Below are 19,438 nucleotides of genomic sequence, written 5' to 3' on the forward strand. Positions count from 1 at the left end.
ATATATATATATATATATATATATATATATATATATATATATATATATATATATATATATATATATATATATATATATATATATATATATATATATATATAGGAGATGGATCTTGCGAGAAGTGATATTACAGCGAGAAGTGAATCTCATCCATTGATTTTGTTTTATCAATGGTCATTACTCAAAATGGCACTCTTGTAATTTATTTTCACCATTTTAATGAACTTTAATACCAAAATGGGTATGTTAGTAATTTTTATATACCATCATTAAAAACAAATGTGTAAATCATAATTAATTAACTAGTTAATTAAATCTTCTCATTAAAGCCACAACTAAATATCTCTTTTGAAAATCATTTAATATTTTTGGTGTACTATCATTTTGAAGGCTTACAAATGCTTCATCTAATCTTATGGACGATGAATATCCTTTTATTTGCAGGTGTACAGTGAAGAAACTGGTAAAAACCACTTGTATCCATATGAAGTGTAGGTACGTATGTACACACATACATACGTAGGTACGTATGTACCTACGTCCCTATGTGTGTACGCCCCTACGTACGCACAGACACACATACATACGTAGGTGCGTACCTACCTACGTCCCCATGTGCGGATAGACCTACATGCCTATGTACGTACGTCCCTACGTGCGTAGGTACCTATGTGCCTACGTATGCACATGCCTTTGTAGTTATGTAAATACATACATTCATAAAGTGTATGGCGTACGTATGAGTTTCATATAATTGGAAAACATGATAATTTTATAATAATTATTAAAAATTCATGTAAAATATATGTGTCATCTAACAAACAAAATAAAGTAAATAAAGGTTAATATTCAAATAAAATTTAAGTTTCAATATTCTATTTTTTAACTTACTAATAGTAATTAATAGTTACCACAAAAAGAAAATTGTTCACTTGACTAACATGCCCTTATAATTAATAATTAAATAAATAAGAAGAAAAATTATGATTGGTTCTGATCACTTCTCACACTTCTCGCCCTAAAAATACTTCTGAAAAGAACCAAATCATATATGTATATATATATATATATATATATGACCAAAACATGAAAAATTAACTCTAACACAAATAAATGATTAATTATAATATACATAAACATGATAAATAATAAAAGAATATGCAAGCATGTTGAGGCTTGAACCTACAACCTCTCAAAGAAAAAACAAGTGATTTCTCACTAGAGCAATTGAACCTTTATGGTATGGGTTTCAAGTATTAATTTTTTTGGGGTCCTTACAAAATTTAATATACCGCCTCTAAGTAATTTTTAAAAAACATTGATGTCCCGGGACCCTAATCGGACCTATGTGGGTCCACCCCTGTTCCAAAGAAAGGTCAGCAATGTACTTTCTCCTGTGTACTTTACGAAAATAGTGTTTTTAAGGTTTCTAGAATTGATATTATGTCAAGGGCTTATATAGGTTTAATAAACAGCTCATATTATGAAATTTATAAAGAAAAACCAAGTCTTTTAGCCTAGTCATGAATAAGTTAAGATTTTTTTTTATTAGGACATAGTAAACTATCCAAAATTGACAGCTTTGACCTTTGGTCATATAATCGGCTGTAGAGGGTTCATTTAATATCCAAATTTCATAAAACTTTTTGGGTTAGAAACTTAACTCAAGGTAGTATATTTTAGGCTTAAAAATTGATCAAAAATTGTTTTGATATGGCCGAGATATAACCTTGTGAACTCAGACCTGGTTTCTACCAGCACTATTTTGAGCTTTAGTCAACTACATAATTTCTCTTTGATATATAATCATAAGCCTTCAATATAACATGTTAGTAATATAATACCATGGAATATATTTAGTACTCTCCTTAACACAAAATATTCATTACAAACCGACTATAGTCCTGGTTTTGCTTTATAAAGTTATAAAAGTATGTTGTTAACATGTAGTTGGATCCTTAAGTTTTCTTTTAATTACAACCACTTGGATGAACAAGGTATGTCATAAGGAATGATTCTAAAGAGTGATCTTACCTCCAATTACTTTGTAAGAATGTAGGAACGCAGATCTTGAAACCTGTCTACAAGGTTGCTTACTTGGTGCTAGATAGATTTTTAAAGAAAGATGAAAAAGAACAAGTTAGGGGCTGTTTCTAAGCACGATAAATATGGATATCATAAGGGATGAACTTACCATATAATAGTCTATTCTTAGAGCTAAAAATAAACATGAGAGAAAATGGTTGATATAGGGCTGCACTTAGTGATGATGTTGGTGTATTCAAACTAGTGTGTTCTTGAGGGTTTGCATCAACCCATAGTTATGAGATAGATATGGCTGAAATGTGTGTTTTGTGGTGTGAAAAATGTGACATTCTTCAGTTTAGGCTCCTGACTGATATTGATGACAACTTGATAATTAACTCTTATATGACTACTTGAATGCATATTGAATGAAATGCTTGAAGTTAGAGTTGATTATTATGTGAATATGTGATTATGTGATTTAATTTAAGAATATTGTTCTACGATTTCGTGGTTAGTGATAAGACCAAGATCATGAGGCACCGTGAGACTAATATGTGATAAGTTTCTGGAGTGCAAACGACAAAATGATTGAATTATGAATACTAGAGATGTGCTTATGCACTATGATCATAGAATGAAACATGTGGTTAATGAGTGAATATCACGAGTTAAGGAATAGTGTGTTAAGAGAAACGAATGCATACACACATGGACTATACGATTGTATATGCTTATATGATAGAAATTTTATGTTACTTGTATGGCTAATAATTATGGAAAAATTATTACAAGTAAATAACCAATGTTTATGTCATCCCAAACATATAATATAACAATGCGATGTATAGAATGATCTAGATATAACTTTGAATGGTAATTCGCGTTAAAACATACATAATAGAATTAACACCATACATTGTATACATTGTAAATAAAGGACATATAAACGAGATTAAGAAAACAATGTCCATACCAATTACAAGTTATGATGCAACTTTATGAAATTATGACATCTAAATTAACTAAGGCTAACCAAATAAATACACAAGGAATGTCGTTTTCGGTTGTTTTAGTGTATAAAGAACAAGACTAGCCAGGTTAATGTGCCACTATTAAATTATGTGTACACAACACCTTGAACCAACTCAATTGATTCCCTTAGACTCAACTAAACTAACCCCTACTACAAGTAATAAGAGAGATCTATTTTGGCTAAGTCAAAGGCATACTTTATGCTTGTATCTTTCAAGGAAGTCTTGAATGTGTAAAACTCAGCTTAGGGTAAGAAATAGGATCCAGATGTGACACCAATATAGAAAGATTCTAATCCCAAGACACTAAAACAAGCTACACCCTTTCCTTACCTGGATATCCAAACCATCGCTATCCTAGGCATAAAAGGAAGCATCAAAATTTGGTTTTATGATGTAAGAAGTGTAAGTAAGATGAATGCATGTGTAATAGCATAAATTATGACTTTTTATTATATCATCATAAATGACACCCATGAGCGGAAAACATGTCTATGATAAGTCCCTATTTACCTAGGAGAAACAAACAAGCACAAACAACTCACCAAAACCCACGGTTTTGAGAATATAAAGAAGCACAAAGTGTGACATTCGTCAATTTTGGGTCTTGTTTGTATTTGTTTATTATGTAAACCGACCCGATTTGTAAGCCGAAACTTATGTTATAATAAAAATGATGGATTTATGTTACAATATTGTTTCACACTTGTTGGGTCTTGAAAACATCCTATTTTTATTTTTATTTATTTATTTATTATTTTTTTTTTGTTTTGTGTTTTTGTCTTGATCCATTTTGCATGAAAACTCTTGTGTCTCACACCCATATTTGACCACCAACATTACCCTATATATACACCACCTTTCCTCTTCATTTTCCCTTGCTACAACTCAAAAAAAAAAAAAAACTCTCTCAAACATCAAAGATTCAAGGTTATCTTCTTAAGTGTTCTTGAAGGTTTTTAATCTTTCATCTTAATTAGTTTATGTAGCCTTATTAATACTTGTTTATGGTTGTGCAACATATATATAATATACACCCCTTGTTTACCTTTGGTAGTTACTTCTCCAATTCCGTTCGGTGAGGTTTCGGACCTCATAAGGCAAGACTTCATGGAGGACTTCGTGTCCTTGATATATATACATCTAATATAACTTGTTCATACATATTAATCTTGCTTATTTTAGTTTGTTGGTCATGTTTACAAGTTCCATGGTTATGGGTTTTTAAGAGTCTATGCTTCGGTTTAACCGTAAATAGCTCTAAACCGTAAACCAAACTTTGTTACTAGTTTTGTTAAATAATTGTTTAAACATACTTATTGTTAGATCTAAGTTTCTAAAATCATTTTTACAAATTCTATGGTTATGGGTTTGTAGAATCTTACCTCGGTCTTAACCCGAAACACGATCCGAACCGTAAGTCGAACTTTTGTTTAAGGACTTTATTGTTAACTTTTGGTTGTAAAACTTAAAGTATTTTTATTTGTACATTATTATACAAGTTCTTTAGTGTTTGGACATGTGGAAACCATCTATGAACTTGTTGTGAGATGGAAACCGAACCAAACCGATTCTTACTCGCTTAAGACACACAAGTGTGTTTTTTTTAGCCATCAAGACTTGTATATTTCTTTAAAAATAGTTACAAATTGATTTTTAAATATTTTCTTAAGTACTTGGAAATGTTGGATCCAACTTGATCTCATAACAAAGTTTGGACCGACAAAACCGAACACTCGCTTAACGTGCGTTATTAGTTCTAAAACAATGGAACTACATACTTGGTTAAGTCTTATTAAATTTTATTGAGTTATCTCATAACATTCAATATTTTGGAAAGTTGACTTTGGGTTTGATCAATTATCAAGACCCAAACCGACAACCCGAACACTCGATAAGAAAAACCGTTTTAGTATCTTTATTCCAAAGGGATTTGCATTCTTGCATTTTACCCACCTTATTACTTAACATAGGTTGAGTAAATATTAAGGTTAGATACTTTAACCCGGTTTCGAGCAAACTTACATTTTTAAAGGGTTATTATTATAAATTCTTAAATAGTTACATTTTAAAACCTTGAACTTTAATTATTTACGTTTCTCAACATTTATTTTGTTTAAAGACCTTCAATACAACCTTTCTAAATTCAAGACTTCTTTTCTTTTCAGGCATTGTGCGTTAAACTCGTCGTTCCAACAAATCTCCAAATTATCATCTTTCAAGTTTACTACTTGAAGGTGAGTACTTCATACCCCATTTTCCATCTTTTATTTTGGGGGTGACATTTCATACTTATTCAACAAAATGCTTTATATTTGAATCTTAAACCACAAACGTAGTTGTATACTTTACCTAAATAATTGCTCGATTTGGTGTTCTATGCTTATATGCCTATGTGTTTATCGCTTTTGGTTGGTGGAACTATAAAATCCTAGACTATTTGGCTTCCCCTTATAGCAAGGTATCGTTAACGTAATGCAATTAACGATAACTATAAAATCCTAGACTATTTGGCATCCCTTTATAGCTAGGTGTCGCTAATATGTTTAGCGATATCTATTTATCCAAATTACCACTTTTATTTATCGTTTCGTATGCAAGTTTTGTGGCTATCTTTATTATATACTAATATGATTAAACTTATGAATTGCTCACCAACCTTTGTGTTGACAAACTTTATTTTGTGAAATGTTGCAGGTTTGCATCTTGGTTGATTTATGATTGTGAAGAAAACGACATCAAAGACCTTAGGATATTAGTAAAAATGAACAATATCAAATTTGCCATATTTTGTGATATCTTGTTTATGGTTATTTTATGGATAATTGTTATGTGACATTTTCGATGTTGTGAAATGTAATGAGTTTATTAAATACTGTCACTTTAATTAGTGTCATGTGCTTATGGACAATCGTTACACCTTGGCATGTTCCGCCGCCTTTGATCGGGGTGTGACACAAAGTGCAGTTGTGAATAAGGACCCTTGGATCAGATTTTAGATCCACCAATGAGATGCAAGGAAAAGGATCAAGCTCTCCTATAACTACAAGGCCTTAGTTCACTTCATTCTTGCACCACACCTCACTAAAACTATTCTACCTCCATTTCTGCTTCTGTTTAGAAAATAATTCTAGTGGAAAGGATTATAAATCTCTATCCACGAACCCAAATTCTGATCTACCACTTGGAGATGAAGCTCACACCTCTTCCTTAAAACCTCCAACTGGAATCACTCAATTTGGATGAGTTTTAGACCACCGAACCATCTGTGAGATAGAATTGCGCAGATCCAGAGCTGCACACCTATCTTTTGTTCATCTCTTTGTTTGAAGTACCAAACGAACTCCGAATCACTTGATTCTTTTTCCTAAGTTCTTGGAATTCATTTAAGTATAGCATATCCATAAATAAAAGGCATTGGAGCCTTTTTGAACCCCCCAACCTTGCCTCACATGATACACCTTTCTGCATATACTTAGCCTCTTCATTTCGGTTAGCAAGAAAGGATCGAGCCAGGAGAAAGAAGAAAGGATAACTAGGAGGTGCTGAACAAACTCGTGGCTCATCATCAACACACCTTAAACCACCTTAGTTGATCCAAGTAGATTGTGCACCTTGTTAGTCTTGAGGAATATTCGGAATCAAAAGAACCAAAAGGTGAGTTCGTAGCCCCCTTTTCTCTTTTTAGTTTTCAACTCAGAGGAGAACAAGCTTAATATAGATATAAATTGTTTTATTGATACGTGAATACTATATGAGTTATATTACTATACTGTTTGTGAATACGTAAACTTTGACTGAAATGCATACATACATATATATATTTAAAGCTTTGGTCGGGATTATAAGGATTACCTATGTTTTTGAGAAAGAAAATTAGTTATGTAATTGATTCAAAATTATGTGAAGGATATGCTCAATGTCGGATGTTTATACTTAAGATGAATGATGATTGAATGATTGCATAAGTTAGAATTATTGTTTTAAGTCCCCTAATTTATTGTTATGTAACAGTTAACTCTTTGTTGATATGAGCCGGTGTTGATTGGGATAGTACTATTGGGGACACCCACCCCATTCACGGTTGGTCGCGCAAACTATGTAAATGTGAAATTATTGTCATTTTGTGTTTGTGTACTAACGTTCCGTGATAAAGCGTTAGAGCTAACTGGCCCGGAAAGGCGCTAGCGGGGGCAGAGACGAATCAGCTAGGTTACAGGCTTATGCTAGATTTTGAAAGAAGTTATTTATTGCATATTAGCATGACATATAATGAGCATAGAATCCATACATAATACGAAATGATATTTTATTGGATTTTGAAACTATATTATTTATATTTTGAGTTGGATTTATGATGAAGGAATTTGAGGATAAATAATTAGTATTTAACCTGGAATTGTGACATAGACATGGGAATGTCAATTTCACGTATTTTTTGAAATGAAATTGTGAACATAGACATGGGAATGTGATGTCACATATGTTTTGAAATGGATTTTGAACTTAGACATGGGAATGTCAATGTCTCGAATGTTTTGAAATGGATTGTGAACTTAGACATGGGAATGTCAATGCCAATGCCACGAATGTTTTGAAATGAAATTGTGAACATAGACATGGGAATGTCGGTGTCACGCATGTTTTAAAGTGAAATTGTGAACATAGACATGTGAATGTCAACGTCACATATGTTTTGAAATGGATTTGTAAACTTAGACATGGCATCCAGGTCAAGTATGTTTTGAGATGAAATGCTGAACATTGACATGGAAATGTCAATGGCACTTATATTTATGAATTGGGTTTTGAGATCATGAATGGTGAAACTAAAGTTATTCTTTATATAATGATGTAAACGTTTTTAGAATAAATGTGTTTTGCTAACATACACGATTTAATGAAATTGTTTTATGGAAGAATTAAATCAATGTATGAAAGCTACTTTACCAGAAAATGTAAATGTTTTTACTAAAGATATTTTTGTGAAAACGTAAATCTACGAGCTCACCAACTATCTTTAGGTTACGTTTTCAAGCATGTTTTTCAGGATATTCAAATAGAGGACTGCTTGCTAGGATTATATGAGGAAGATTTAGAATTAGTACTTAGTTTCTTGGTTGAGCATCTTGTAACAGTTCTATATTTTGTAAGAATTGTAAGTTTAGAATGCATGTTTTGCATTCTCTTGTAAACAATGCGTTCTTAATGAATCAACATACTATGCATTCCCTGTTTCCGCCTTAGTGGGGTGTTACAAAAAAATGGTGAGTCAAGAGCTATTTATATAGGGTTAATTATTAACTAAGGTTTGTGGCTTAACTAGATGGGTTTACATGTTGGAATGTGTGTGTGTGATGAGGAGATTTTGCTGGACAGATTTGGAGAGAGTGACTCTCAAGAATGAATTTGTCATGTGTTGGAAAATAGTTGGCATGTATTTTCCAAGTACCATCAAATCTAAGTTTTAACTAATCTAGTAACTTTGTGTGGTGGGGATTAAATGTTTGAGGATTATTTGGTGTACTTGCAACATAAAATCGACGGGTATGAGCTGTTTTGGAAGATTTTAGGATCTTCTTTTACACTTGACTATTTTAATACAAGATCATGGTATGAAAATGTGGGGTTCTAAATTCTTAATACAAGATCATGGTATGAAAATGTGGGGTTCTAAATTGAAATGTTTGATAATATTTCATTTATCGAATGTACTAGGCTGTGAGAGTGGAAGGGGTGATATGCATGGGATTAGAAAATATACATTCAAGCAATTTATTAAGTGTAGGTGACACAAAACCTTGTTTGTAGGTTTCTTACCTGGAACAAATTTTTGTGCATTAAGGAACTAGAAGTTTTTGTGTTAATTTTTACATGGTAGAAGTGGTTATATACTTAAGATGACCAAGGTTTCAAACGGGTTTATAAAGTGTGGAACCAAGTCTTGTTAGTATCCATGATTTCGTTCGGTTTATATGGCTTTTTGGGGCTGAGTTGAAGTGAGGGAAATAAGTCAATAACCGGTTTGCAACATGTTTTATAATAACTATATTGGCACGGCGTATGCATGGGATCGCAAGGGTTTGCATGGGGTTTAAGTAGGTGGTCCTATGTAAGGAATTTCATCCAAAGGGTTTCCATGGTTTTAAGGCGGTCTCTAAAAGAATTCAAATTAAAATTGATATATCCTCGATCTTATGTTTGGACATAAATAACCAGGAAAATATTTTTATAACAGTTTTGCTTGGCGTTATTTTCATAACAGGTTTGCTTGGCGTTTTGTAAACTAGAACCCAAACAATAGACTCATGAATTTGCTTAACCCCCCTTTTTTTGTACTAATCGTGATTATGTATATAAAAAATTAACGTTGGGTTATAAAATAAAATATTTTATACCCTTCATCTTAGCATATATGAGCATACTTAGTGACGTTGAATTCTAAAAAGAGCATAATAAAACGAGTAAGAATATTAACTTTTGAGTGATGCACTAATAATTTGTCTAGCATAAATTATATAACAAGATTTCGTTGACAAGTTAGTACAGATTATTGACCTGAAATTTTTTGGTTGTCACCACTCATCACCAATTTTTTTATTCCTTCATTTTGATCTGTCTATCAAACAATACAAAGTAATAATTTATTTCATTCTTACATGGTAACCAAAACAAGAGAATGAAATTATAAATTGATAATGATCTATAAAATTACATCGTTCATTCCATTCCTTTATCAATTTTATTATCCCATACCAAATATACTCTTAAGGTTTTTACTGCAGGAGCCATAATAAACTAATTATTTATTTGGTTCGCATAATGCAATAGAATCAATATATGAGAAATAAAAGCAACATGTTAAAGAACGAATCCAAACTTACATTTAGTGTCGATTTTGAAGGAGGGCGGGTGGCTAATGGCCACCGGCCCGATCACCCGGCATACCCGATTTTTTAATTTATACATATTTTTATACAAAAAAATATCTATATTTAATGTTTAAATCCAATTATTCAACTCATTTAAGTCTATGTTCATAAAAACCAAGTAAGCCCATCTAAAAATTTAGTTGTTTAAACCCAACTAGGGGTGTTCATCGAATCGAATAACGAATTTTCAAGTTAAATCGAATCGAATAATCCGAATAATTGTTATTTTTCGCTAGTATTCGTATTCGATTAAAAGTTGAACTATTCGATTCGTATTCGTATTATATGCCCAATTCGAAATTCGATTCGAATTCGTATTTGAAACTCGAATTCGAAAAAGTTCGATTTTAATTCGAATAAATACGATCTAATTCAAGTTTGCCTATGCCAAAAATTCGAAAACCATAATCACAATTGCAAAACAAACATATAAATTTAAAGTATCTACAATACCACATTATAATAAATTCAAAACTAAAATAATCTAAAATTCAAAAATATTCAAAACGAGAAGTAAATGGCACCCATATTAGTATGAGCTAAGAAACAATAATGTTGCCTATTGGTTTTAATTAATTTGTAATTGGATATTTATTATTTATGGATTTGACATTAATAAATATAAATAATTATATATACACACACATATATGTATATATAATATATGTATATATAATTTGAATTCGAATTTCAAATCGAATCGAATAATAAATCATAAATTCGTATTCGATTAATATACTCGAATACGAATCGAATCGAATTCAAATTTTTTAAAACCGAATTCGAATCTTAATAATCGATTTTCAAATATTTCGAATGCGAATCAAATTCTAAACACCCCTAAACCCAACAAAAAAAAATTTTACTTAAGACCCAAAAATTTTTTAGTAATCAACCTCAAGAATTTTAACAATTCTTAAAGACGGTCATGGTTAGATTGCTTCAATGTTCAAGGTCAAGGAAAGAGTTGTGCAGCTCATCATTATGCCAATTTATTGGCATATGAATGTCACTTTAAGGAGTAATCCATGTAGGGTTTGAAGTCTGAAGTAATACACGTGTGCTTGAAGATCCAAAAAGGAAGAAAATATTCTACTTGGCACGATAAAGGTTGGCCTAACATGAAACAGAAGTATGAACACATCACATGCATGCTATAAATTGAAGTCACCAAACATTATGGTTAGCAAATCCACTCTACTAGTATCAATAAGACAAAAGAATATATATAGCTTTTTTATTATAAAAAATCCCTAAAGGCAATTGCACCATGGACAGAACTGATGCTATTAAAACGAAAACGGACACTATGTTTCTCAGCTCACTAGTATTGCCCTATTTTTTTATCTATGCCTTTTGATTTCTTCCTTGAATTAATTAAGCGATACCCTTTTATTGTAAGAGATTGTCAAATATTTGGTTTTCCAAATATACTAACGTTACGAGAGTATCACCGCCCTTTTCGTTTGTTTTCTTGAACTATGCTAGTGGCATGAATCTTGAGAATATCGCAAAACTTGAATGCATACACCAGGGAATCCTGCATCAGCTAGTCACAAATTACCATATTACTGATGCAACATAGAAAGGTAAGAAAATGTGATCAATTGATACCCTTTCTTATTCTCATAACGGACACCACTAAATTTCATAAATAGCCTTCCTTTATAGAGCATCTAACGTGGCAAGTCCACCCATTTTCGTTTTCCATCCAAGAAGATTAACCTTCATCGGGACCCACCTATTCCAATCTCTCAGACTGTGCGTTGCGGTCACTTTAGTGGCCTCGTGAGTGGTTGGAGCAAGCCACGTCATTGGCGCACACCGCAACTGGTTGCCGCGAGCGAGCCAACGCGATGGTGGTGGCGCGGGATAAAGTGGACCGATGGGGATAGAATGTGTTGCGGGATTTGACCATTGAGATTAATAGTTTTTTTTCTATAATTACCTATATAAAACTATCACACACCAGAAAACCTACAAAAAAATGCCCACCCAGTCTGCTTATTCTCTCCAATATACCTAATTACAAACCAAAAATACAATGGAATTCCTTTTCTTCGACCGACTCTTCAGAGGAAGACGGCCTTATTTTTTAAGCCGGGAGAATAGCAGTTAACTTGTTGGCTGAACGGTTTCAAGGACGACAAAGACTTCCAAGACAACCACCTCTTCGTCGTGATCGAGTGGGCGCTAATGAAACTTTGGTACGTCACTATTTTAGCACTGATCCCGTTTATGACGAAGAACATTTTAGGCGTCGTTTTCGAATAAGTAGACAACTATTCATGTGTTTATTAAATGATTTGTCGGATCAATATCCTTATTTTCAACAAAGAGAATATGCGAGGCGTAGACCGGGTTTCACGACCATCCAAAAATGTACAGCTGCTATTCGTCAACTAGCGTATGGAATTTCGTCATACGCAATGGATGAATACCTATAAATGTCTTGAAAGGTTTCGCAAGATTCACTTCATTTTTTCTGTCAAGGTATGCATATATGCATATATGTTTCGTTTAGTTATATTTTATATATTGTCCGAGGGTTTACTTGACAATGTTTATACACCGAGATATTTGTGCAAACCTACTTTGTATGATACCCAACGCATTTACGAGGTGCACGGTGAAAAACATGGTTTCCCCGCAATGCTCGGTAGCATCGACTGCACGCATGTTGGATGGGATATGTGTCATACAGCCTGGCAAGGACAGTTCCACCGGGGTGATCACCCCGGCCCCATTATTATACTTGAGGCGGTGGCCTCCAATGATCTTTGGTTTTGGCATGCGTTTTTTGGTGTTTCCGGGTCAAATAACGACATAAATTTTATTGAAGAGTTACCGATATTCGATGACATTATTGACGGAGTTGAGCCGACTCAATCGTTTTATGCGGCCGGGGTTCAATTCAAGAATGGCTACTACCTGGTTAATGGGATTTACAATGAATGGTCGACGCTTGTTCAAGCTTATGCATCTCCAATTGAAGACAAACAGAGTACTTTAACAAGAAGCAAGAATCGGCGCGTAAAGATATTAAAGGGCGTTTGGAGTTATAAAGAAAATTTTTCATTTAATTTCGAGGCCACTACGGTTTTGGTTAAGGGAGAAAATAATGGATGTCTTCTACATTTGTATAATTCTACATAACATAGTTCTTGAGGATCAAGGTATGGCTATTTATCACAACTACTAATGTGACGTCTCACGACCCGAATTAACAATCACCGATGACGAAAAACTCCAAAGCGTCTTATATATCAAGAACCGGGGGAGGTTCACGGAAACCTTCGTCATGAGTTGGTCGAGCATTTGTGGGCTAGACGTCCCGATGATCTTGTACTAAACTAGTATTATTATTGTTAATATTTTAATTTTAATTTAATATTAGTTATTAGTTTTCAAATTTAGAAGAAAAGATAAATAAATAAATAAGATAATTCGCTAAAGTCACCACTCGCCTGGACCACAACAGGCTCAGCAGCTTCAGCAGTGGCTTCAGCGAGTGTCCAGTCAACACTGCATGACACAATATTATTTGATGAATTCGAAACCCAATTTCAACAACAACACACAATCTCACAAAAGTGGATGTACATTAGTATATTCTTACCACACAATTCTTTTATAGAGAATCAACCATCCCCTTCATTACACCATTGCTACTTATCAGCTCGTTCCTCCAAAAGTGTTTTGAGTGAAATGAAAAACAAAATAATAAAAATAACATAATTTTACAAAGGGGGTTGTGCTGAGAACACCCCGAACAACCCCTAATACGTCGCGTATATATCTATACGTGGCGTATTAGGGTTTCTACAACCAAGACCTGCAAAAAGCAGTCCTAGGTTGTCACCTTGTATTATATATGCCCCGTATAGAGCTACACGGGTCGTATTAGGCCCATTTGAATTATTGGAGCCCGGATGCCCTTCACTCTCTCTCCTTTCTTTTTATTATTATATATACATGCGTCATGGTTCGGTGATGAGCATCAAACACACAAACAAACAACACAATTTTTGATAACATATACACACAATGTCGTGGTTCAACCATTTATTTCCATACTCGAATGAGGAGGAACCAGGTTACGCCATTGACGATCAGCCTAGCACGTCATGGTTACCGGACTTGAACCAGGTTTCGTTTTATATTTATTTAGTATGAAGTCGTTAGTTGCTTTTTTAACTAAGACATGTTACATTACGTTTTTGTTTGGTGTATGTCTGCTATGATATTCAGTCTGAACGATCTTACAGTCCGCCTAGCTTGCCAGCCTTACTAAATTTGAACCAGGTTTCGTTATATATATTTATTTAGTATGAAATCGTTAGTTGCTTTTTTAACTAAAACATGCTACATTACGCTTTGTTAGGAGCATATCGGATATTATATTCAGCCTGAACAGTTTTACGGTCACCCGAGCTCGCCAGACTTACCAAATTTAAATCAGGTTTCGTTATATATGTTTATTTGATATAAGTCGTTAGTTTTATTTTTAACTAACAAATGCTATGCTACTATTATCGTTATTGTTTATATTTTTATTATATTATTATTATTAGTAATAAAATATTATTATTATTATTAAAATATTATTGTTATTATTAAAATATTATTATTATTGTATTATTATGATTATCATTATTATATTAATATTATTATTATTAAAATTAAATTATTATATTATTATTATTATTATTATTTTTATATTATGATTATTATTAAAATATTATTGTTACATTATTATTATTATTATTATTATTACTGTTTGATTTCTAACTAATATATGTTAAGAGTATTTCGTGTCGGATTATGGAGGTCAGTTACTTGTTGTTTACGATAGTCAGCCGTCATATCAGTTACCTGCTGTCGGGTCGGATTTTGGAGTTCAATCTTCTTCTTCATACCAGATACCAGTAGTAAAGGACCCGTTTTGCGGAACACAATCTTCGTACCACGGGGGAAACGAGCATGATGAGGATAATCATGATGCTGAGGTAAACTTAAATGACGATGATGAGGATGCTGGGGGAAACCTAAATGACGAAGATAATTACGATGATGACTACATACGCGAGGCGACAATTTCGTATAAAACAGATAATGTAAGACACCGTATGTTTTGTTTAATTTACTATTATTTTATTGTACATTATTTAAAAAATAGCTTAAAATTGTTTCAGATTTTTGAGTCCCGCAATGAGTTGGAAGAATAGGCCAAAAAGAGAGGACGGGAGCATGGGTGTGTTATTGTGGTCCAGCGGTCAAGGAAAAACGGTGTGGACCTTGCATGTAATCGTAGAGGGGAACTGAAACTAAATGCCACAATCAGGCGTATCGGCAGTATTAAAAAATGTTGTTCGTTTAAACTCCTAGGCAGGTATGACTCGGCAGATGCATGTTGGAGGCTTGAAGTGTAAACGAGACACACAACCATGATCTCGTTGTCTATGAGGAGGGGTACGCGGAGCTGAGGAAAATGACCAGCGAAGAACTTGATCTGTTTGCGACGTTATACCGGAACGACGTGAAACCCCTTCAAATTCAAGCAGCCGAGGCCGAATAGTTTCCCGGTTGCCGACCCAAACTCAAGGACATATACAACTACTTGAGTAAGCTTAGAAATCAGGAGATAATTAGCGATACCCCCATGAAGGTAGTTGAAAACCTTCTTAGTTTTACTATATAGAGCCTGTGTTTATAATATTTATTAAATTTTTATTTCATCGAATGAAGGTGCTGGAAAACTTTCTCCGTGACAACGGTTTTGTGTACTATACCCGGGAGAATGGTGCTAACGACAGGACGGAGGATATTTTCTTCTGTCATAATAAGTCGCATAAAATGTGGCTTGTGTTCCCCGAGGTATTTTTGATTGACACGGCGTACAACACCAACATGTACAACTGGTCATTGGTTGAATTTGTCGGTGTAACGTCGACATCAAAGTCGTTTTGTATCGCCCACTCGTTTTTTATCAGGGAACAGGAGAGGAACTTCACGCGGTCTCTCGAGAAACTTAAAGGAATGCTCGATGATTGTTTGGAAGCACGCGTGATACTGGCTGATGCAGACCAAACCCTCATGAACTCCTGCGACGCAGTATTCCCTAATGCCACAAAAAATTTATGTAGGTGGCACATATCCAAGAATATAAAGAAATAATTTAAGAGTCTTTATAGAACAGATATAGGGACAGACTTCGTGTACTGATGGAAGGTCCTGTATCAGTCTCCGATGATACAAAAGTTCGACTATTTTTGCACGGGGATGGAACGTCATTTACGAGAATACGACAAAGAAGGAGAGTCTTTCATATCAGTTGACAGTTTTTAATAGTCTAGATAGACATCTTATTAACATTTTCCTTTATTTTGTCAGAGGCCTGGCATTAAATTCGTCACAACTGGTTGGATCCATACAAACACAAGTTTGTAGCTTGTTGGATTGAGGAACGACGAAACTACGCGAGCACACAACAAACCGAGTTGAGAGCCAGCACGCCAATTTGAAAAGGTACCTCAATGGAACCAACAATTCGCTCGACACCATTGCGAGGCGTGTCCTTAAAATGGTTAATGCACAGATGACAGAAATTGGTGGAACGTTTGAAGAGTCCCATTCTAAGGTCATGGAAGAACATCGACAGCACGCCTGGTTAAAAATGCTACTAAACGGGTGTCGATTAATGTTTTTTGTCTACTTGTAAACGAGTATCATTTGATAGACAAGATGTGTGACGACGGAGCTTCATGTGACCACTATTTGTTTACGTCTGCAAAGTTGCCGCGTGCTTATCGGCTGGAGGGATACATAGTAACGACAGATGTATTCCAATGTAAGGCCCCGTCACCGGTAACCCTACTTTCGTGTTGGATTTACTCATAAACGCAGTTCTAAATATCAGAGTTAATTAAAACATTCGCGGAATTTAAAAACTTTCATAAAACATTTCATAACAAAACACGTCTTGTCTTAAAACATCATTTTGTCTTTCAAAATAAACGAAACATTAAACTTAAACGTCTTGAGTCTTTCGATGCCAGCCTCTTATTCAGTGCCATGTGTCTCCTCAAGCGAGCTGCCTCATCCTACTCACCTGCGTGCATACTAAAAGTCAGTTACGCTGAGTGAGTTCTAGTTAATCACATAATCATACAATACATTCTTACATTTCATACTTAACCTCTTAACTTTCTTTCGTACACACCTAAGTGCATATACTTTCATTCTTACCTTCGTACTTTCTTTACATACATAATCATACGTTTTAAAGAGCCTTTCGCCCTCTAACCTCACAGATATTATAAGGGTCTGGTCCCTAACATCACAGATATTATAAGGGTCTGGTCCCTAACATCACAGATATTATAAGGGTCTGGTCCCTAACATCACAGATATTATAAGGATCTGGTCCCTAACATCACAGATATTATAAGGGTCTGGTCCCTAGTTCTCGAATATTCGTAGGGTTCGATTCCCTCTTCGTTACCATACAACCATACATCATACCTCGAGTATTATTAGGGCTCGGTACCCTTTTCGTAACCATGCAACCATACAACCATCTTTTCCTTCTTTTATTAACTTTATTACGTTCATACACATAAGCATACATATCATACTTACCTTATACATAGCGTTACAACCTGACAGTACGTGCAATATCCGAAGATCGTTCACGTACCATCAAGCAATCATTCATACATATCACATATATCACATATGGCATACACCTATCACTTAGGATAAATGTATTAACAACAAATCGAGTATGCACACAGCCCCGAAAACATAACAAGGAATGGGGCTAGAAACTCACCTGAACACGGTTACGTTCACCGTTAATCGTAATCCCTTTCTTCAGTTGTGCACGGCTGACTGTATAACAAGTATACGTATCAATTAACTATCACTTCTCATATTGCATTTCTATCTTTATATGACCCACAACGAACGGGGTCCGGGGGCAGCGCCCCTGGCAGCGGGGTCTAGGGGCGGCAGCCCCTAGCAGGGTCTAAAGGGCAGAGCCCCTGGCTGGGGTCGAGCTGCCAGGTCAGCTTGGAAAAATTTTATTTCCATTAACTGTCTTAACACATTTTTCATTAGGTTTTTAATTTATTTCCTAATCGAACTTGACTTTAAGCGAAGTTAAACCTTAGGCGAACTTAGCTTTAAGCGAAGTTAAACCTTAAGCGAACTTAGCTTTAGGCGAAGTTTTCAGTTAGGCGAACTTGGCCGTAAGCGAAGTTATCAATTAGGCGAACTTGGCCTCAGGCGAAGTTACCAGTTAGGCGAACTTGGCCGTAAGCAAAGTTATCAATTAGGCGAACTTGGCCTCAGGCGAAGTTATCGCTTTGAAGGCGAAGTTGCCCAGTTCAGCCGCTGTTTGGTTTCTATCAAGCATTTTTGGCGATTTTAACACCCTTGTTATGGTTCGACATCACCCACTACGCTCCCCAACCGTTTTCGGTCGTATAAACACTATAAAGCTTGGATCTTTAAACTTCAAAGATCAAGAATCATACCTTTTTGTGCTTGTTTGGATCTCGTTTAACTTGTTTAATCACAACTAATCGCTCACTCTCTCTCGGATCACGCTCGTTCCTCTCCCTCGGCCGCCGGCGGTGTGTGTGGTGTGGGTGTGTTTTGGAGTGTTAGAGAATAAGATGGAATGAGTGATGTTTTAGGGTTTAGGGGATATTTATATCCCTTAAGCCCATGGACCTAAGGCCCATTCTCATTTAACCCATCTCAATTAATCTAAGTCCATGATCCGCTCCTTACTCGATATTAAATAATCAATAACGCGAAATCATTAAACATAACTTTCTTTATTCAACCTTAAAATTTTAGGATGTTACATCCAATAAAGGATATAGACTCATTCTGGAGGAGGATTAATTTTGATCCAGCTATCCGCAGAATGAAGAACCAGACTATGAAGCAGGAGTACAGGACAACAAAAATACGCTTTCGTCAATAAAGGACCATAATCAAAATAAAAGTTTGTTCTCGAAGCTCATATATGCTCTTCCGGTGAGATCAATTAAGAAAGAGCCTGAAAAAAGATCAGATCCTTGGGAGCGTCTCAAAAAACCAGATCCCCCGAGGCACAGCTCCTACACCCCCTCCCCAGATCCCCCGAGACACAGCTCATACACCCCCTCCTCATCAAAGGTGCCCACACGTGAAACCCCCACCCCCTCGCTATTTCGTTTGCTGTCCCAGTCTCTGTCGCGGTTTAAAATTCCGAGCATGCGACCTAAGACATCGAAACGTTCATCTATTGAGAAACTTTCGAGAGCTCACCTCGGGTTTCATTTAATGGATTCTCCAGTGCTTGTACCATTAATAGAAAGGTTAAGAGCGTTATTCCCAGCAGGGCACACCCGTTCGTCTCAAACATCACTGACATAAACCCAGACGGTAATT

Source organism: Bidens hawaiensis, unplaced genomic scaffold (genome assembly GCF_021521415.1).
Source record: "Bidens hawaiensis isolate Kalapana, Puna unplaced genomic scaffold, B.hawaiensis_p1.1 tig00006604_1, whole genome shotgun sequence".
Taxonomy (NCBI): domain Eukaryota; kingdom Viridiplantae; phylum Streptophyta; class Magnoliopsida; order Asterales; family Asteraceae; genus Bidens; species Bidens hawaiensis.